General features: G+C 40.3%; 1 protein-coding gene across 8 annotated transcripts in view; it reads right to left on the bottom strand.

Annotated features, from left to right (window-relative positions):
* The window catches only part of ADAMTS17 (ADAM metallopeptidase with thrombospondin type 1 motif 17), a 420881-nt gene that overhangs the window by 362746 nt on the left and 35585 nt on the right, over positions 1-22550 (bottom strand). The window lies entirely within an intron of this gene.

The following is a 22550-nucleotide window of genomic DNA, read 5'->3' as shown; positions in this document are numbered from 1 at the left end:
CATTGACACCTGATCTCCTTTCAGGGCCTCTTTTTGGCAGAACATAACAGGAAACCTAAAAAAATGTAAGAGAGTCAGAGCATGTAGATTACAGACGTTCACCCTCAACAATAAAAAGCAGTGAGCTTGTGGGGCTGAGAGACAGACTCTCTGAAATTCTTAGTCTGGCCTAGATGAGTATGAATTCTCTTTGCCCCTCATCATTGTGTTCATCAGTCACCATTAAAAGTTGAAGCCCCCTTCCCCAAACAATCTATTGAAGCAATGCAATCTCTATCCAAATTCCATTGGGATTTTTCACAAAAATAGAAAAAACCTAAAATTCTTATGGAACCAAAAAAGACCCCAAGTAGCCAAAGCAATCTTGAGAAAGAACAAAGATGGAGGCATCACACTTCCTGATTTCAAACTATATTACAAAGCTATAGTAATCAGAACAGAATGGTACCGGCATAAAAACAGACACATAGACCAATGGAACAGAATCAAGAGCCCAGAAATAAACCCACATATATACAGCCAAATAATATTTGACAAGGGAGCCAGAATACTCCAGGGGAAAGGATAGTCTCTTCAATAAATGGTTCTGGGAAAACTGGATATACACATACAAAAGGATGAAATGGGACCCCTATCTTACACCACTCACAAAAATCAACTTGAAATGGATTAAAGACTTCAACGTAAAACTTGAAGCCATAGAACTTGTAGAAGAAAACATAGGGAAAAAGCTTCCTTAACATTGGTCTTGGCAATGATTTTTTGGATGACACCAAAAGCACAAGCAACAAAGCAAAGATCAACAAGTGGGACATAAAATCAAAAGGTTCTGCACAGCAAAAGCAAGAATCAATAAAATGAAAAGGCAATCTATGAAATGGGAGAAAATATGTGCAAACCATACACCTGGTAAGGAGTTAATATCCAAAATATATAGGGAACTCATACAATTCAACAGAAAAAAAAATCCAATTTAAAATGGCAAAAGACCTAAATAGATATTTTTTCCAAAGAAGACATTCAGATGGCCAACAGGTACATGATAAGGTGCTCAACAGCATTAACCATCAGAGAAATGCAAATCAAAACCACAATGAGATATCACCTCACACCTGTTAGGATAGGTATTATAAAAAGACAAGAAATAACAAGTGTTGGTGAGGATGTGGAGAAAAAGGAACATTTGTGCACTATTGGTGGGAATGTAAATTGGTGCAGCCACTATGAAAAACAGTATAGAAGTTCCTCGAAAAATTTAAAATAGAACTACAATATGATCCAGCAATTCCACGTCTGGGTATTTATCTGAAGGAAGACATTATACTAAATGAAATAAGCCAGTCACAAAAAGACAAATAGTGTATGATTCCACTTACATGAGGTGCCTAGAGTAGTCAAATTCATGGAGGCAGAAGGTAGAATGGTGATTACTAGGGGCTGGGGGAAGGGGGATTGAGGAGTTAGGGTTGGTTTTTTTTTTTTTGTGAGGGAGATCAGCCCTGAGCTAACATCCGATGCTGATCCTCCTCTTTTTCGCCGAGGAAGATTGGCCCTGAGCTAACTTCTGTGCCCATCTTCCTCTACTTTATATGGGACGCCGGCACAGCATGGCGTGACAAGCGGTGCGTCAGTGCGTGCCCCAGATCCGAACCTGTGAACCCCGGGCCGCCGAAGCGGAACGCGCGCACCTAACCGCTTGTGCCACCAGGCCGGCCCCAGGAGTTAGGGTTTAATGGGTACAAAGTTACAGGATGGGAAGACGAAAAAGCTTGGGAGATGGATGGTAGTGATGGTTGCACAACAGTGTGAAAGTACTTAATGCCACTGAACTGTACACTTAAAATGGTTAAAATGATCTATTTTATATGTACATTTTCCCACAATAAAAAAACGCTTTAAAAAAAGAATCATTACTGTTTGCTATGATCTCATTTCATCTTAAAACACACAAATTGTCTTAATTTTGTGTAAGGGGAGGGCTTAAACCCATTTCACAGATGGATAAGCCAAGGCTCAGGGGGAGATTAAACACAAGACAAGCAGACAGAAGCCCTGCAGGTGGCAGCAGAGGTCTGAATCTGATGGAAGGGAAGCTCCCCTTCCTTGTCCAGGTCAGACAATTCCTTGCGCTCCTCAACTTTTCAGCTTGTCCACCTGCCTTTTGTGCATAGGTCTATTCTGGTGGGCAGTGATCTTTTCTGATCGTGTTGTCTGGAGCTGACACCAGGAGGTCGGTTATATGGCCTCTCCCAGCCTCCCTCAGACACTTCAGGCCCGACCGCTGTGTTTGTTGGATGCTGGTAGCCATCATTATGACCATTACTATTGTTGTTAATGAAATAGTGAAAGCAGACAGTCCCTAAAGCAGCGCAGACTCTGCCCAAAACCACCGTGTTCGAGGCCCACACTTAGAAATAGAGTGCCAAAGACACACACTGGGCAGTATGAAGAGGACTGCAGGCACTTAGGCCAAATTTGACCCTCTTTAAGGTGCCACAAGCCATGTGTAAACTTGATCCTTTTCTAGGTGGAAGAAGGCTCTGTGCCCTAAAGCTCATTAGGCATTGCGGGGGGTGAGGCGGGAGCAGAGGGTCACTGAGGGGAATCCACACGACAGCCTCCTTTGCCAGACTAACCTCACTTGGTTCCTGAGGCAACCAACCCTCCTCCCAGGCAGCCAATGAGATGTCACATCCCCTCCAGCAGGGGGTGCCCAGCATCAGTCCTGTCCTCCTAAACTAGAATTGGAGTGAAATGCAGGCTCCAGCTCTCTCCCTGCTCCAAAAGCCTGGATTTTTATGATTTGTATTTCACCTTTTCCCTGTCGGGCCTGGACCCCACCCCGAAATGCAGCTACTCGGCCAGCATCCTAATTCCCTGAGTGAATCTTGGCAGCCGGTCCCTGTGGGGGCTCCATGCACCTCTCTGGTTCCAGGGTGCTGGCAGCTTCTGCTTCACCTGGAGTGGGTGTCCCAGCCACATGAGGTCGTTTCTGCCTGACTCCGGGAATGGCCACTGTCTGGACATTCCTGCTGCCCTCCCTTCCTGCTCACCCCGTCAGTCCCTCGTGGTGATATTGCAGAACAAGTCCAAATTACTACTCCTTAAAACACCGATTTTTTACTCTAAATATTACTTGTTCACACAATGGAATACTACTCAGCCGTAAGAAACGATGAAATCCAGCCATTTGTGACAACATGGATGGACATTGAGGGTATTATGCAAAGTGAAATAAGTCAGAGGGAGAAGGTCAAATACCATATGATCTCACTCATTAAGTAGTAGATAATAACAACAACAAACACATAGAGACAGAGATTGGATTGGTGGTTACCAGAGGGGAAGGGGGGAGGGAGGAGGGCGAAAGGGATAATTAGTCACATGTGTGTGGTGATGGCTTGTAATTAGTATTTGGGTGGTGAACATGAGAACATGATGTAATCCATGCAGAAATAGAAGTATAACGATGTACCCCTGAAATTTATACAATGTTATAAACCAATGTTACCACAATAAACAAAACAAATCAAAAAAAGATAAATATAACAAAAATAAATAAATAAATATCACTTGGTCAGTCAGGGCTGCTTCTGACGTACCCCTGGCCCTACTCTTTCCCAACATCTTGACTCCCACTGCCCCCAGGCTGTTCCCCTGAGGCCTCAGCCTGTCTTGGAGTTGAATGTCTGTGACCTTCCAATGTCCCCATTGTTGAAAAGACAACTCCATCTTCATGTCCTTCTGAAGGGGACTAGAGGCACCATCTGACAAGGAAGTAGCACTTGCAGCCCCCAAGTGTCTGAATTAGCAGGGCCTTTAGTGTTAGGCATGAGCACAGAGCTTCACCCCAACCAACTCCTCTCCCCTGAGGACAATTGACAAAAGCAAGACATTTTTGTTGTTCTTCAATATGCCTTCCCCTTCTTTGATGTCCTTCTCTTCTTTCAGCATTGCCCCTCAGGGTTCCAGAGTCTTCTTTCTCTCCCAGTTCTTCCTTTGCTCAAGGAGAGCAGCTTGTCTTATATACTAGGCTAAAGTTTAATGCAAGCACAGGCTGAAAAACAGAATAGATCCAAATTTATATTTGATTTTAGTAAATGAAAATGGTGATGGTTCAAAATGCTGGTAATGATAGAGTATTCAATATGTGGTATTGGACAGCTGTCTATAAACTTGGACAAACCCTAAGTTAGATTATGTGATGGTTTTAAAATATATCTGCTAATTATGACTCTCTTCCTTTCAACAGGTGGAACCTAATTCCCCTACCTAGAAATGCTAGACTCACTGACTTGCTTCTAACAAATAGGGTGTATTGGGAATGACGCTTTGTGATTTCTGGGGTCAGGACATAAAAAGAATACATTTTCTGCCTGCCTCTCTCTCTGTTGGATCACTTCCTCTGGTGGAAACCAGTGGCCATGTCACAAGGACACTCGAGAAGCCCTGTGGAGAAGCCTATGTATGGAGAGTCCCTCATGATAAGGAAACCAAATTGCCAGAACCAACTAACCAGCCATGTTGAGTGAGCCACTGTGGAAGCAGATCCTCCAGCCTCAGTCCAGCCTTCAGATGATTTCAGTCCTCAGCCTTAGAGTCTGCCCCAAACATCATGAGCAGAAACAAGCCATCCCCACTGTGCCCTGGCTCAATCCATGACCCATAAAAACAAGAGAAAATGAATTATAATTCATTTTTTAAGCCACTAAGTTTTGGGGTAATTTGTTATGCAGCAATAGCTAACTAATACAGATTCATGACACATGCCATAACTAACTCCAAGATAGATTCAAGATTTGTATGACAACATTCATTTGAGAGTGGCATGTAGCAGGTGGCCATTGGGAGCTCAGGGCACCCAGAAGCGACCTGCAGGGTAAGCACGCTGACTACAACCACAAGAGCAGCCACATAGCTGGTTGGCCCCTGTGCATGGCCCCTCTGGCAAGCCTTGGCCCAGGCCCAGGGATGAGACTGGCTGGTTGCCTGGGAAGCAAAGAGTATGGATGCTTGGATCTATGCCTACATGTGTTTGGCACCATCAGAGAAAAACTCTGAGTCCCAGTACACAGAAGATAACCAGAAACACTGAAAAATACCTAAAATGTCACACAAGAGGGAATCATAACATGTGTTTATCTCTGCAGAGCACAATGCTTACATAGTCATCATAATGTGAACACTGTGAGATGATTTTCAACTCTTCGAATGAACCAGAAAGAAATGCCAGAATAAACCATTCTCGCTGCAGAACCAACTGTAAAATGATCACCCTTGTTAATGTAAAAATAAAAGAATAGATGACAAAGGAGGAGAGATGGAAGGTAAAAAAAGAGGAAGAAAAGTATAGAAGGCAAGTACCCTCATCTTCCAAAGTAGAGAATCAAAAAGATATTGCCCACTGACAAAATAAGAAATAAAGGTATACATATTTTTTTGATTTTTGAATTTACAAAGGTAACCAATAAAAGAAGTAAAAACCACTTATATTGGGACAGGAATATGATAAAAGTGAGGTAAATCCTTATCCATCATAGCAGTAAATCAACTGATATATCTCATCTTGATTTATAAAAAACATTGGTATAAGAATCGTTTTTTTAATGATATGAAGGAAGCCATCAGAAGAACTAAAACCAGAAATAGTTCAAAGGGAATGAGTCTGAGGTTAGAGAGGGTTGGGACCAGGTGTCATTGTTTCACTCTTCAAAACTTCTTTATCACTTGCCTTCTTTATCTATTGAATGTAGTACTTTGAAAAAATTAATACATCTTTAAAGAAATCCCAGTGTGGTTTCACCTTTAATATACTTATACATATTGCTTTTGTTTTTATGACTAGATTGCATTTCTATAACATAGCATACACAAATAAACTACTTGTGAGTAGTTTAAAAATCTTAAAAAAAAGAGTTATAAATCCATACAATAACCCTGTGAGGGAGAAATTATTATCTATCATTATCAAATGGGGATAGTGAGCTGAGAAATGCTAATGATTTGCCCAAGATGACTTAATAAGTTATTTCCTTAAGAGTTATAAATTCTTGGGGCCGACCTGGTGGTGCAAGTAGTTAAGTGCACGTGCTCTGCTGTGGCAGCCCGCGGTTCACCGGTTTGGATCCCCGGCGTGCACCGACGCACCGCTTGTCAGGCCATGCTGTGGCAGCATCCCATATAAAATAGAGGAAGATGGGCATGGATGTTAGCCCAGGGCCAGTCTTCCTCAGCAAGAAAAGAGGAGGATTGGCAGATGTTAGCTCAAGGCCAATCTTCCTCACCAAAAAAAAAAAAAGAAAAGAAAAAGAAAAGAGTTATAAATTCTTAAAACAGTGACCATTTCTCACAAATGTCCCATGAAGTAAAGAGCCACACTTTATAGATAAAAATGTAACATCAACAAAGATAAGTAATTTTCTCCTGGATCCCAAGTATGTAGTAGATAAGCATGGTTCCCACTTCCTTCCTGCTTTGTCACATTTTCTGTGGGAAGTGGTAACCATCAACATGTGCATCTGAAAGCTAGAAACAAGAGGAAGCAGGTTAGGAGCAAAGGCCTCACCATAACACTTTGTCGTGGGTATTATTGTTAACCACACTCTAGAGATGGGGTGACAGTGCTAGCGAGAAACAAGCCTTGTACTCATCAAGGTCACCCAGCTGGTCAGTGGTGGAGCTGGGATTTGACTGACAACGCTAAGCACCGAAGTCATGCCTTGTATCATTAAGGGGGGAAAATACGAAGAAAAAAGGAAGTTCAACTGCCTGTGAATGGGTCACGTGGCCATCTAGTGAATCTGTCTCTGTCTATACAGTCTCGGGCAATGTTTTTCTCTTCTCAGATCCTCAGTTTTTTCATCTGTAAAAGGAGAAGTTGAACTAGGTTATCTCCCTTTAAACTTGAACTTGATTTTAGCCTAGCAATTCAGACAATCCTTGGAAGTGGAAACAAGAGTCTGGGAGCATCCTGGTACATTATGGGCACTGGGTTATGTTTATTGAATAAATGAATAAATAAGGAAAACAGCTGGACAAAATCAGCCATTTCTGAAGACTCTAAGACTTGGTAAGTAGTCAGAGATAATGAAGCATCAAAACCATCTAACTCTCTGGATTCATGTATTGTCATTCTTCCCTGAAGTAATTTTAATTCACCAGATTTATGTAGGTTTGATTTAAAAAAACCAAAGGCCTAGATGTCAAAAAGTTTCCCCTGCTAGCTACAAAGGGAAGGGATAACGCAGGCCTCCGTTTTTTGAATAACACTGGGATTTCTTCAAAACAATCCCTTGCTGGTCATCTCAGGAGTCTATATTTCAGCACCCAACATCTAAGGCACTGCTTGACACATACCAGGCACTCAATGAATATTTGCCAAATCACCAACAGCTTAAGGGTTTCTCCCCTATCTCACATATATCACCCAGAACTTTCTTCCAAAATTAATTAAACTTTGAAATACAAAGCTAGGCAGAGAAACTATAATCAGATCTCAATAACCAGATTATATTTGTCAAAAAACTTTAGGGTTGCTAGTATCAGAAATCCACTGAGCTCAAGTGACTACAAGTGGGTGTTTGTTACAAGGTATTTGTTTAATATTGTAAAATCAGTCACTGAAACTCACAATATTAACAAACTGAAAACAAAACATCATATGATCATCTCAGTAGACACAGAAAAAGCCTTTGACCAAATCCAGCATCCAATCCTGATTTAAAACAAAAAAAAAAATCTCTCAATAAACTAGCAACCTGATAAAGGACAGATAACCTACAGATAACATCATACTTAATGGTGAAAGACTGAAATGCTTTCCCCCTAAGATCAGGAAAAAGTCAAGGATTTCTGGTTTCACAATTTCTTTTCAACATTTTGCTAGAAGTTCAAGCTGATGCAATAAGGCAAGAGAAATAAAAAAGAACCCAGATTAGAAAGGAAGAAGTAAAGTTGCCTTTATTCATAGACAATATGATCATTTTTGTAGAAAATCCTATGTAATCTATAAAAAAGTTATTAGGACTAATAAACTCAGTGAGGTTGCAGGATACAAGACCAATATAAAAATTTCAGTTGTATTCCTATATACTAGCAATAAACAATCAGAAATTAAAATTAAAAAACAATACTATTTACAATAGCATAAAAACTATGAAATACTTAGGGATAAGTCTGACAAAAGATGTAAAAGAGCTGTACACTGAAAATTAAAAAAATATCTCAAAGTAAAATTAAAGAAGATCTCAATGATTGGGGAGATTTACAATGTTCATTAGACTCAATATTGTTAAAATGTCAATTGTCTCCAAATTGACAGATACATCCAATGCATCCCCAAACAAAATCCAAGCAGATTTTTGGAGAAATTGATAAGCTGAGTCTAAAATTCATATGGAAATGCAAAATCCTAGAAAACAACTACCAAAAAAACCAATTTGGTGAGCTATCTGATTTCAAGATTTATTATAAATCTGCAATAATCAGGTCAGAGTGGTATTTGCCTGAAGTTGGACAAAATAGATCAACGGGACAGAATAGAGAGTCTGGATACATATCCACACATATGGGGACAACTGATTTTTTGAAAAGGTGCAAAGGCAATCCAGTGGAGAAAGCATGGACTTTTCAACAAATGGGGTTAGAATAATTGGATATCCATAGGAAAAAAATGAACATGTATACCTTGCATCATATATAAAATTAACTCAAAATGGATCATAGACCTAAATGTAAAATCTAAAACTATAAAACTTCCAGAAGAAATCATAGGAGAAAATCTTTGTGACTTTGGTTTAGGCAAAAATTTCTTAGATATGATGCCAAGAGAATGATCCATAAAAGAACATATTGATAGACTGGACTTCACTGAAATTAAAAACTTTTGCTCTATGAAAAACACTGTTAAGGAATGAAAAGACAAGGCACAGGCTGGAAAAACATATTTGCAGAGCATATATCTAATAGAGTACTTGTGTCCAAGATATACAAAGAACTCTGAAAATTCAATAATAACCTGATTCAAAAATGGGCAAAAAACTTGAATAGACATTTCTCCAAAGAAGATATACAAATGGCCAATAAGCACATGAAAAGATACTCAACATCACTAAATCATTAAGGAAATGCAAATCAAAACCACAATTAAACATCACTTCACAACCATTAGAACAGCTACTACCAAAAACAATGAAAAATAACAATTGTTGGTGAGGATGTGAAGAAATTGGAACCCTCATACATTGATGGTGAGAATGTAAAATGGTGCAGCCTCTGTGGAAAGATGTGGTGGTTCCTCAAACTGTTGAACAGAGAATTACCATATGACTCAGCATATAGAATAGTGGTTATGGGGATGAGGAATTATTGCTTGATGGGTATAGAGTGTCTATATAGGATGGATGATGAAAAAATTTCAGAAACAGTGGTGATGGTTGCACAACATTGTGAATGTACTTAATGATACTATATTGTACACTTAAAAATGGCTAAGCTAGTAAATTTTATGTTCCATACATTTTACCACAATAAAAAACTCAATAATAATGAAACACACACCAAGTTTTGGGCCAAAAATGGGCAAAAGATTTGAATACACATATTATCAAAGAAGATATACAAAGGAAAATAAGATTTGAAAAGACGTTTAATATCATTAGTCTTTAGGGAAATGCAAATTAAAAACCAACATGAAATAACCACTATATATCTATTAGAACAGCTTTTTTTTAAAAAAACTGGCCATACCAAGTGTTGGTGAGGATGTAGAGGAACTGGAACTTTCATACACTTCTAGTCAGAATGTAAAATGGTACAACCACTTTGGAAAACATTTTGGCAATTTCTATTAGTGTATTGCTGTCTGTTTCTCCCTTCAGGTCTGTTAATATTTGCTTTATATTTTTAGATGCTCCTATATTGAGTGCATGAATATTTAAAATGTTATATCCTTTTATTTGATTGATCCCTTTATCATTATATAATGACCTTCTATATCTCTTATTAAAGTCTTTGTCTTAAAGTCTATTTTGTCTGATATAAGTATAGCTACCCCAGCTTTCTATTAGTTTCCATTTGCATGGAATATCTTTTACTATCTCTTCACTTTGTCTATGTGTGTCTCGAAACCTGAAGTGAGTCTACGGCAGCATATATTTGGGTCTTGTTTTTTTATCCATTCAGTCACTCTATGTCTTTTGATTGGAGAATTTAGTCCATTTACATTTGGAGTAATTATTGATAGGTATGGACTTACTATTGCCATTTTATTAATTGTTTTCTGGATTTTTTATAATCTCTTTTTTCCTTTCTTCTCTTGCTATCTTCCTTTGTGAATTAATGATTTTTTGTAGTGGTGTGCTTAGATTTCTTTCTAGTTATCTTCTGTCTCTCTACTATAGGTTTTTGCTTTGTGGGTACCAAGAGGTTTACATAAAACATTTTATATTTATAACAGTTTATTTTAAGCTGATAACTTTGAATGCATACTAAAGCTCTAAATTTTTACTCTCCCCACCATTTTATGTCATAATTTACATCTTTTTACCTTGTGTAGCCATTAACAATTATTGTAGTTATAGTTATTTTTAATACTTTTCTCTTTTAACCTTCAAACTAGATTTATAAGTGATGTACTCATCACCGTTATAACACTAGAGTATTCTGAGTTTAACTATATGTTTACCTTCACCTGTGAGACTTATGCTTTCATGTTTTCCTGTTACTAATTAGTGACTTTTCATTTCAGCTTGAAGAAGTCCTTTTAACACTTCTTGTAAAGCCAGTCTGATGGTCATGAACTCCTTAAGCTTTTACTTGTCTGGAAAACTCTTCACCTCTCTTTCCCATTTGAAGGACAATTTTGACAGGTAGAGTATTCTTGGTTGGCATTGTTTTTTTGTTTCTCTTTTTTCCTTTCAGCACTTGGAATATATTATGCTACTCCCTTCCGGTCTGTGAAGTTTCTGCTGAAAAATCTGCTTATAGTCTTACGAGAGTTCCCCTTTATGTAACAAGATTTTTTTTTATCATGTTGTTTTTAAGATTTTCTCCTTATCTTTAAATTTTGACTATTTAATTATAAGGTGTCTCAGTGTGGTATTCATCTTCTTTGGAACTCTTTGGGATTCCTAGATCTGGATGCCAAGTTTTCATGCATTATTTCTTTGAATAAGCTTTCTGCCCCTTTCTCTCTCTCTCTCTCCACTCCTCCTGGGACCCCTATAATGTGTATTTTGGTCTACTTGTGGGTGTCCCATAAGTCCTTAAGCTATCTTCACTCGTTTTCATTCTTTTTTCTTTTTGCTTCTCTGATTGAATGAATTCCACTGGCCTGTTTTAGAGTTCACTGATACTTTTTTCTGCTTGCTCTAGTCTGCCGTTGAACCCTTCTATTGAATTTTTGACTTCGGTCATTGTATTCTTCAGCTCTGTGATTTCTATTTGGTGCTTTCTTATATTTTCTCTCTCTTTATTGAAATTCTTACTTTGTGCATGCATTGTTCTCTTAACCTCAGTGAACATCTTTATGAACATTATTTTGAACTATCTAGTAAATCACTTATCTTTCATTAAGATCTCTTTCTGGAGTTTTACCTTGTTCTTTTGTTTGGACATATTCCTCTGTTTCTTCATTTTTCTTGACTCTCTTTGTTGGTATCTATGCATTAGATAAGACAGTCACCTATTCCAGTGTTGATGGAATAGTCTCATGTAGGAGATGAATCTTATCATTCAGCCCAGCTTGAGCTCTTGGTTGTCTCTCAAACTTCTGTGATTGTTCCAACAGCCCACTTTATTTTTAGTGGCTCCTGGTAGTTGAGGGTTTGCCAAAACCTGTCAGTGCCCCAAAGGGAGGATCTCAGTCAACACTTAGACGTAGGCTTTTTGGAGGCTGGACTCTCAGGCAGCAGCTTTTAAAGTATGCAAAAGACTTCTTTCAGGGAAAAACTGAGAGATGGGCATTTCTGTCTGGTCCTTCTCCACTGAGCCCTGAGGGGATAGCTGGTTAAGTGCTGTTTCTTTGTTTGCTCCAGTCCTGTGGGACCTGTGAATACAAGCCCTGCTGGCCACTAGGGCAGGTGATCAAGGGATGCATCCCCTAAGTGACAACCACAAAAGCAGGGCACCAGACATGTGCACAAGCTACCTTTCACAAAGACACTGGCCACCTGGAGTGAGCCAGAGGGAGAATGCAGAAACACCCAAGAGCCTTCTCAGTCTCCATGTCAGCCCCTAGATGTGTGCTAACTTAGAAGCCTGACCCTTGGGCAGCAGCTTTTGAAATAGGTAAATATGCCTCTTTCAGGGAAAGACTGGGAGATGGGCATTTCTGTCTGCTCCCTCTGTGCCGAGCCCTGGGGAGATAGTCACGGTGAGCTTATTAAGAACTGTTTCTTTGTTTGCTTTAGTCTTGTGGGTTTCATGGACACAAACCCCATTGGCTTTCAGAGTTAGGTGTTTTGGGGGCCCATACCTCAGGTGGAAGTCCTCAAAGTTGGGGGACTAGATGTTGGGTCCAAACCCTTTGCTTCTCAGGGGAAGCTGGGAGTTGTGAGTTCCCTCCCAATTGTATGTTGCTGTGCCAGGGATGGAGTTTATGGCAAGAGTGTGTTTCAGCCTTTTCTACCCCTTTTCTCATTTGCGCAATGTGTAGGAGTTGCTCAGCTACTCTCTGGATTTCTTTCAGAGAGAATTGGTCCATGTGTAGCTGTAGATTCCATGTGTCCACAGGAAGAGGTGAGTTCAGGAGCCCCCTATGTCACCATCTTGAACTGAAATTCCTTGTCAATTTCTTTAAAAGTTAAACATACACCTACCAAGCCATTCTACTCTTAGGTATGAAAGTATATGTCCATACAAAGATTTGTAAATGAATGACCATGCCAATTTTATTTGTAATAGCCAAAACCTAGAAACAACCCAAATACCCATCAACAAGTGAATGGATAAACAAATTATAGAATTCACAATACAGTGAATGGATAAACAAATTAGAGAATACACAATGGTATATACAACATACAGGGAAATACTACTTGACAATAGAGAGGAATGTACTGTTGATTACTTGCGACAATATGAATGAATCTTAAAATAATTATTGAGTGGAGGAAGCCATACACACACAAAAGAGTACATAGCGTAGGATTCCATTTATAGAAAATTCTAGAAAATGCAAACTAATCTGTGACAGATTAGTTGTTGCCTGGGGAAGAGGTAGGTGCAGGGAGGTACATGGGAAAGGAATTACAAAGGGACAGGAGGAAACTTCTGGAGGTGATGAATATGTTCACTATATTGATTGCAGTGATTATTTTATGAGTGTATATACAAAGTCAAAACTTATCAAATGGTACACTTTATGCACAGTTTGTTGTATGTGAGCTATATCTCAATAAAGTTGTTTCAAAAGCAATGTTGAATTTAAAATACAAATAATGCGACAACATGTTGACAATACTTTTTTGTATAAAAGCTCAAACAACATTGTATTTTGAAGACATAAAGTAGACTAGAAAGACATACATTAAATATGTAGGCTGGATTCCTCTATCAAGGAGCAGAAGATGAGGGCTTAAGAGGAAAATAATAGAGGAGAACAAAAGAGGAGCTTTGGGTGGCCCTATGATGATATTGTGCAGAGCATGATTAAACTGAATCTGTCCAACTAAGATGATGGCGGTGGAGCGAGAGGTGGTGCAAGAGAAAGCTGGAGGGAGGAAGAGAGAGAAAAAAGAGAATTGAAGGGAGGGAGGAAGAAAAATAAAGGGGGGAAAAAAAGAGGGGGGAGAGGGGGAAAAAGGACAGACACACTAAGTTGAAAGATAAATGGATTTTGTAGAAATGACTCGCAGTTCAGCTCTGCAAACAAGCACTTGGCTAAGGGCCAGTGCCTGGGCTATCTGAGGGTGAAGTTACATGGTTATCAAATTTCCCTTCCCTGGAGCCTCTGGAAGTTGTTGCCAAGAACAGAAGGAGGGAAATCCATCTCTTTGTCTTTTTTCCTTTGGACCTGATTTCGTGGTTTCCTCGCCTATTTCTCCCCGGAGACCCTCCAGCCCCCGCTGCAGACGGGGTGAGACGTGGGAGTTGGGCAGAGTGTGGGGTGAGGAAGGCACTTTGTACCGAGGTTTCACAGAGCCGCAAAGGAACCCTCAAGGCAGGGATGGAACCGAAGTGCCTGCTGAATCGCACTTCCAGAGGCCGGGGCCAGGGGCCCAGGGGCCCTCGCCCTTACCTTCCTTTCCTCCCTTTCCCCCCGCGGCCCTGCGCCCTCCGCCCGGGACCCTGTCCCTCCCGCGCAGCAGCGAGTGGGCGCCGGCGGGGGCTCCCCGCGGGACCCGCCCCGCCTCACGTTCAGGGGCGCGCGGGACGCAGAGCGGCCTCGGCCCACGCGGCGGCGGCGCCTCCACAGGCGGAGCTCCCCTCCGCGCCGCCCGGTTAGCCTCGCCGGCTGCGGAGAGCAGGAAGTTCACGGCCTCAGGGCCGTCTGGGAGCGCGCGACGAGCAGCGTCTCGGGCAGCGTGTTTACAGCCCTGCTCCACGGGCCGAGGGCGCGGCACATGGGTCGCCCGGCGGGGTGTCGGGGGAGCGGCAAGGGGTGTATGGGGCAGGCGGGTAGGCCTTGAACTTGGCTGATGCTGGTGCTTGCTCTCGTGGAAGCATAAGCATGTCCCATCCTTTTCAGTCTGGAAATATTGTAGTATGATAAAACACAAGCCCCAAAGCAAAGGTCAAACGGGCGGCTGAACGCACCCGGGCCTCTTCAGGTGGACAGACGGACGGAGGCCCCCAGGCACCGAGCTGCGGTCAAATTACGTCACTGAGGGGGGTGGTGGGGGACAGGAAGGTAGTCAGGGACAGGGGGTGGGGGTGAGGCTAGAAAGGAAGAGAGGCGGGGTGGGGCTGGGAGCAAGGCTGGACGGGGCGGAGGCCGGCGAGTAGGGAAGAGAGAGAAGGTCCGGGCGGGGGTGGGGGTGGAGAGGGCTGAAGGAGGGCACAGTGGAGAGAGCTGGGATGGGGGACAGATAGGAAGAGCCAGGGGAGGGGAAATGGGACCTTCTGCCCACTCCACTGAGAGACCTGCTCTCTCTCAGGGGCTCTCCTGCTCCCTGGCCCATTCCACCTCTCTCTCGCCCTCTGGCTCCTACTTCTCCCAGCTCTCTCTTCCCCCTCTGCACTTCTCTCTCTCAGTCTCCCTCTCTCTCTCTCCCTCCCTCCCTCCTTCACTCTTCTTCCTTTGCTCTGATGTTCCCTCTCCCTCTAGGTGGCTTCTGCATGCTTGCTCTCCCTCTCTATCTGTGTCACACACACACTCTGACTCTCAGGCCTGGGCTGGGTGAGCAGCCCACGTGAGGTGCCCTTCATGGGCGCCTAGAGAGGCTGAGCTGGCCCCTGCAGGAGACCACAGACTCTTTCCCAGCAGTGGACCCTGGCCAGGCTTTTCTCCTGAGAGCTCTAATCAGAGTGACCACACTGACCACTGTGTCTTGGATGACCCTCCTGGACCCAAAGCCCATAATTTGACTGGTTTATTAAATTGTTCCAGGGTTTTTTCCTTTTAGAAGTAGGTATGATGAGATCATATTCATGGCCCATTTAATAGAATCGGGGATCAAAAACAGCCACCATTCATCCTATTTTGTCACCCTAACCTGAGTTCCCTTGCTGGGAAGGGGAAGGAGCTGACCTTCTCTGTCGTTATTTACCCTGCTGGAATCCCAACCTCTGCTTCGGCTTGATAGCTATGCTGCACTTACAATTATTCCCAATTTATCACAAAAAAGCTGAACTCCAGCCGGTTAAGAGGAACTCACTAAGACCTCAGATTGTGGGGAGCAGAGCTTGGATTTTTCGGACTCCAAACCTCTACGCACTCATTCTTGCCTACTTTATTTTTAACCTGTAAAATGTATCACATGTACAGAACAGTACACAAAAGGTATGTGTACATTTAACAAATAATAGTAAAATGAATACCCATGAACCTATCACCAGGGCTAAGGAATAGAACGTTACCAGTACCTTAGAAGCTCCGGCCCCCATGCTCCCCAAATTCATGTACCTCCTTCCCCAGCAAGAGGCAACCGCTGTCTGGACTTCTGCATTCATCTCATATTTCTTCTACGGAAGTATGTATCCCCAAATAATATATCGTTGAATTTTGGAAAACCAAATATCAGTATCGCCCTTTTTAGGGAAAGGCTCTCGGGAGAAAAGAAGCTGAACAGAATCCTCAGGTCATAGTTTGGTTGCAGCTCACCTGAGAGTTTCCCAAGGGCCCTTTCCGGGAAAGTATGAGGGCAAGATCATGAGCAAGTCCTGGAAACACAGGTTAAAATTGATGAACCTACATTGACACATCATTATCACCCAAAGTCCATAGTAAACATTAGGGTTTACTCTTGGAATAGTGCAGTCTATGGTTTGTGACAAATATATAATGACATGTACCTACCATTATAGTATCATACAGAATAGTTTCACTGCCCTAAAAATCACCATGTTCTGCCTATTAACCACCCCCACACACACACTAACCCCTGGCAACTATAGTTTTACTGTCTCCAGAGTTTTGCTTTTTCCAGAATGTTGTATAATTGGAATTATACAGCATATAGCCTTTTCAGATTGGCTTCTTCCACTTAATAGTATGCATTTAAGATTCCTCCATGTCTTTTCATGGCTTGATAACTCATTTCTTTTTACTGCTGAATAATAGTCCATTGTCTGGATGTAACAGTTTATTTATCCGTTCACCTACTGAAGGACATCTTGGTTGCTCCCAAGTTTTGGCAATTATGAATAAAGCTGCTATGAACAGTCGTGTGCAAGTTTTTGTGTGCATGTAAGTTTTCAACACATTTGGGTACATACCAAGGAGCATGATTGCTGTATCATATACTAAGTGTATGTTTAGTTTTGTAAGAAACTGCTGAACTGTCTTCCAAGGTAGCTGTACCATTTTGCATTCCCAGCAGCAATGAATGAGAGTTCCTATTGTTCCACATCTTTGTCAGCATTTGGTGTTGTCAGTGTTTTGAATTTCAACCATTCTAATAGGTGTGTATTGGTATCTCACTGTTTTAATTTGCATTTCCCTAATGACATCATCCTAATGGATGATATGGAGCATCTGTTCATATGCTTATTTGACATCTGAATATCTTCTTTGGTGAGGTGTCAAGATCTTTGGCCCATTTTTTAATCTGGTTGTTTTCTTATTGTTGAGTTTTAAGAGTTCTTTGTATATTTTGGATAACGGTCTTTTATCACATGTGTCTTTTACAGGTATATTCTCAGTCTGTGGCTTGTCTTCTCATTCTCTTAACAGTGTCTTCCACAGAGAAGAAGTTTTTGATTTCAGTGAACCCCAGCTTATCAATTATGTCTTTCATGGATCATGCTTTTGGTGTTGTATCTAAAAAGTCATCACCAAACCCAAGGTTGTCTAGATTTTCTCCTATGTTATCTTCCAGGATAGTTTTTTATAGTTTTTTGTTTTACATGTAGGTCTATGATCCATTTTGAGTTAATTTTCATGAAGGATGTCAAGTCTGTGTCTAGATTCATTCTTTTGCATGTGGATATCCAGTTGTTCCAGTACCATTTGTTGAAAAGACTGCATTTTCTCCACGTTATTGCCTTTGCTCCTTTGTCAAAGATCAATTGACTCTATTTACGTGGGTCTATTTCTGGGCTGTCTGTTCTGTTCCACTGGTCTATTTATTTATTCTTTCACTAATACCACACTGTCTTGAGTACTATAACTTTGTAGTAATTCTTGAGGTCTGGAGGGTCAGTCCTCCAACTTTGTTTTCCTTCAATATTGTGTTGGCTATCCTAAGTCTTTTGCCTCTCCATATAAACTTTAGAATCAATTTGTCAATATCCACAAAATAACTTGCTGGAGGGGCTGGCCCGGTGGCATAGTGGTTAAGTTTGTGTGCTCTGCTTCAGTGGCCCAGGGTTCATGGGTTTGGATACCGGGCACAGGCCTACACACCGCTCATCAAGCCATACTGTGGTAGCCTCTCACATACAAGATAGAGGAAGATTGGCACAGATGTTAGCTCAGGGACAATCTTCCTCACCAAAAAATAAAATAACTTGCTGGAATTTTGTTTGGGATTGTGTTGAATCTATAGATCAATTGAGAAGAATTGACATTTTGACAATATTGAGTCTTCCTATCCATTAGCATGGAATATCTCTTCGTTCATTTAGTTCTTTGATTTCTTTCATCAGAGTTTTATAGTTTTCTGCATAAATATCTTGTCTATATTTTGTTAGATTTATACCGAAGTATTTCATTTTGGGAGTGCTAATTTAAATAGAGTTTTTAACTTCAAATTCCACTTGTTCATTGCTGATATATAGGCAAGTGATTGACTTTTGTATACTAACCAGTATCCTTCAATCTTATTATATGCACTTATTAGTTCTAGGAGTTTTTTGTTAATTCTTTTGGATTTTCTACATAGATAATCATGTCATCTGAGAACAGACAGTTTTATTTCTTCCTTCTCAATCTGTATAACTTTTATTTCCTTTTCTTGTCTTATTGCATTGGCTAGGTCTTCCAGTATAATGTTGAAAAGGAATGGCGAGAGGGGACATCCTTGATTTGTTCCTGATCTTAGTGGGAAAGCTAGTTTCTCACCATTAAGTATGATTTTAGCTTTAGCTTTCTGTACATAGTTTTTATCAAGTGGAAGAAGTTCCCATATATTCCTAGTTTGCTGAGAGTTCAGTACAATTTGATTGAGATATAATTACAAACAATAAAATGGATATTAAGTGTTCATTTTGAAAATTTTGAGAATAGTATACACTTGTGTAACCACTACTCCAAACATGATATAGACAATTTCTATCACCCTAGAAATTTCCATCATTCACCTTTCCAGTCAGTTCCCCCTACCCCAGAGGCACCCACTTTCTGATTTTTATGATCTTAGATTACATTTGCCTATTTTTGAACATCATATAAATGGCTTTATGCAGTATGTATTTTTTCTGTCTTACTTCTTTTACCCAATATGATATTTTTGAGATTCATCCATGTTATAGCATGTATCACTGGTTTATTCCTTAATATTGCAGAGTAGATTCCATCATGTATATATATGCTTCAATGTATTTATCAGTTCTGCTGATGGACATTTGGAGATGTTTCCAGTGTTTGGCTATTATAATGGTGTCTTCTAATGAGCAGAGATTTTTAATTTAATATTTTGCTTCATGGTTAGTGCTTTTCATGTCCAATCTAAAAAAGTTTGTCTACTTCAAAGTTGCAAACATATTTTCCTGTTTTATTATAGTTTTATTGTTTTAGCTTTTATATGTAGATCTATCATCCATTTCAAATTAGTTTTTGTCTCTGGCATGAATAGGTTCATTTTTTCTCTATATGATTATCCAGTTCTTGCAGCATCATTTGTTTAAAAGGGAGGGGGCAAGAAAAACTTTCCTTTCCACATTAAATTGATGCATCACCTTGATTTTTATAAAGTAATTAACTGTCTATGTAATCAGCCATAACGCATGGATATTAAATTTGTCCATGGAAGATTCTTCCTCCTCCCACCACTCTACCCAAGATGAAATCAGCTGTGGCTATCTGCTCTCCTAGGAAGGGCTCATGACTTTCTGGAATTTGGTTCATTTAAGTTTCTTTGCATACTCAACTCTTTGATGAACTTTTTAAGACCATGATTTTGTATTTATCTTCCTTGTTCTCATTGTCAGGGTGGGAGTGATGGTCTTTCGAGACATTTTACAACTTAACCAGAAGGGAAGTCCTGCAGTTCCTGAGTTCTTTCCTTAGTGATTTCCTCTCTTCATTTTTTCTGCACGCTCTTTGTGGAAATCCTACTATTTGGTTATCAGACTTCCTGAATTGGTCTTAAATTTTTCTTAAGTATTTCATCCTATTTCCCATCTCTGTCTTTCTGCTCTATTTTCTAGAAGATTTCCTCAACATCTTCTATTGAGGATGGAATGTCTTTCAATCCTCTATTGACTTTTTTATTTCAGCTATCATGTTTTTAACTTTCAAGAGCCCTTTTGCATTCTTTGAGTATTTCTTTTTTATGGTGTCTTGTTCTTGTTTAATGGACGTGATATCTTCTCTTATGTTCCTAAGATTAATAGCATACTTTTTGAAATTTTCTTGTTCCTACATAGTGTTTCCTTCAGCTGCATTTTTTACGCCTTGTTTTAGTCTTTATCATCTTGTTATGGGCTGAATTGCATCTCCCTTGAATTCATATGTTAAAGTCGTAACTCCCAGTACTTCAGAATGTGACTTTTAGGATGACCCTAATCTAATATGACTGGTGTCCTTATAAGAAATTAGAACACAGACTGGCACAGAGGGAAGATCCTATAAAGACACAGGGAAAAGATGGCCACCTCCAAGAAAAGAGAAAGGCCTCAGAAGGCACCAACCCTACTGACATCTTGATCTTGGACTTCTATCCTCCGGAATTGTGAGAAAATAAATTTCTGTTGTTTAAGCCACCCAGTTTTATGGCAGCCCTAGAAAACTAATATACGTCTGTCTGAGGTATTTCTGAGAAGTCTGATAATGTTCCCCCATCTGTTTCTGATGAAGAGTGGGAAACTGAAATGATCATTGAAGCTCTAGGCCTGTTGGTGGGGCTTGTTGACTTTGAGCTTCACTGTTCAGTGGTGTGGGAGAGGTACTTTGGGTCAAGATACTGAGGTCAGTATCTTGAAGTCTTTCCTCTTGGCCTGGTTAGATTCTCCAAAGAAGAGTTCTCCACTAGCCTGCCTGGAAGTTAAGATTTTGGCTTCAGCATTCTGGGAGATAGACAAAGTTTGCCTCTACATTCATCATTCGATATGCATATGGTCACTTAATCCCTGTGTTTAGTACAGTGCCCCCAACATTGTGCCTGGTGGTCTCCTTTCAAGATCTTCTGTTTTACCCACTTCAGAGAATAAACATGCAGACTTCTACTGGGATGGGGAGCACAGTTACCCAACAGCATGAAATGCGAAGAGGGATCTGGAGATGAAACTGCTCTTAGCAGCATTTATCTAAGTTATCCCTATTTTAGGGTAAGATCCTCCTCACTTTCAGCTCTGGAGGTATCTGATAGTGCCAATTCTTGTGCATTTTAAAGATTCTGCAGTGTAATTCAACTTAGCTATTAGCTTTCCCTACTGTTGGCCAGGGGTTCAGTGCTCTTGTGCCTACTAAATCAGTTTCGATTTGTTCATCTGCTTTTCAGCTTCCAAAATGTTGTTACTATGGACTCCTATCTCCCTCTTCCCATCCTGTTTAAACATTCTGTTACTGTAGTGTTCGTGGACTTTTGAGAAGGAATAAAATTAGATGCATGTGTTCAATCCATTCATTAATACAGAAGTCAAGCCCATGCTCTTTATCTTGTGTAAAAGGACATTATTTGATACAAAAGTAAAATTGATTGTAACTGCTACTTATCTTGTTATAATTGATTCAAATATTGTACCCAATGACCAAGCCAATCTCATAATGATATGTGGTTTATTTTTAGAATAAAAAAAGATAATTGATAGAGAAAAAAGGGGTCAGGAGAACACAGGTGTACATAGGTTGATGCACTGGCTCATTTCTGGAACGGTTGCATGTAGACTGAATTCTTGCTAACTGAATTGTGCTTTAAGTGCAGCCGGAATATGGACCTTTAAGGGAAAGCTTCAAGGGAAGATTTTATAGAGAGAAGTTTGGAAATTGTCCAGATTTTCCCTTTAGCTGAGTTTCCTATAGAAGGATTTTCCTCAAATAGAATTCACCTATGCTGAGAAAATAAAGAAATTTGAAAATTTATTTATTTTCAAATAAAAATTTATAGTGATGGGGTGATTTTGGTGCTACAAAGTTGGCAAGATAAAACAGGAATGGTCCTGGGCTAAGTCCTGCCTGGTTTCCAAGTCCAGCTCTGCCATACTGAGCCGGGTCACTTTTGACCAATGACTCTATTTCTAGGTTTCAGCTGGTTCTTTAAAAACAAGAGAGTTGGGTAGTCAAGGTAATGACAGCTGAATAAATTCAAATCTGCCAACACCTCCTCCAAAAAAGAATACAGAACAGGAAGAACAAAGACAACTTCACGAAACCTGTGTATTCTGAAAATCTTGAAGACAGATAATGCCTAAACTTCAAGTGTCATGTAGGTAGAAAAATTAACACTAAGTCCCAGTGAGCAATCATGCTTTCCACCAGATGCCTTGGAGGGGAGCAAGCACAGTACATTAAAAAAAAAAATGTGCAGAATGGAAAAGAAGGGAACTAGCAACAGGCCTAAGATTAATCTAAAATCATTTCCAGAAACAGAAAGTCCACAAAGTGTGAAAATCCTGAAACAAGTCTGGCAGATCAGAGCACTTGCTACAATGTGGCAGTCTTGGGAAGGGCATCGTTTCTAGAGAGAAAAAGGTAAAAGGAGAGGTTCTCTTTGAAGATTGGGTGGTAATGGGGAAAGGAAACAGAAGGAGAAACATTAGGGTCCCAAAAGACAAGAACTAACCCCAAA

The sequence above is a fragment of the Diceros bicornis genome, chromosome 5 (genome assembly GCF_020826845.1).
Source record: "Diceros bicornis minor isolate mBicDic1 chromosome 5, mDicBic1.mat.cur, whole genome shotgun sequence".
NCBI classification, from domain to species: Eukaryota; Metazoa; Chordata; class Mammalia; order Perissodactyla; family Rhinocerotidae; genus Diceros; species Diceros bicornis.
The sequence above is the reverse complement of the archived record's forward strand: the minus strand, read 5'-3'. Positions and strand labels throughout refer to the sequence as shown.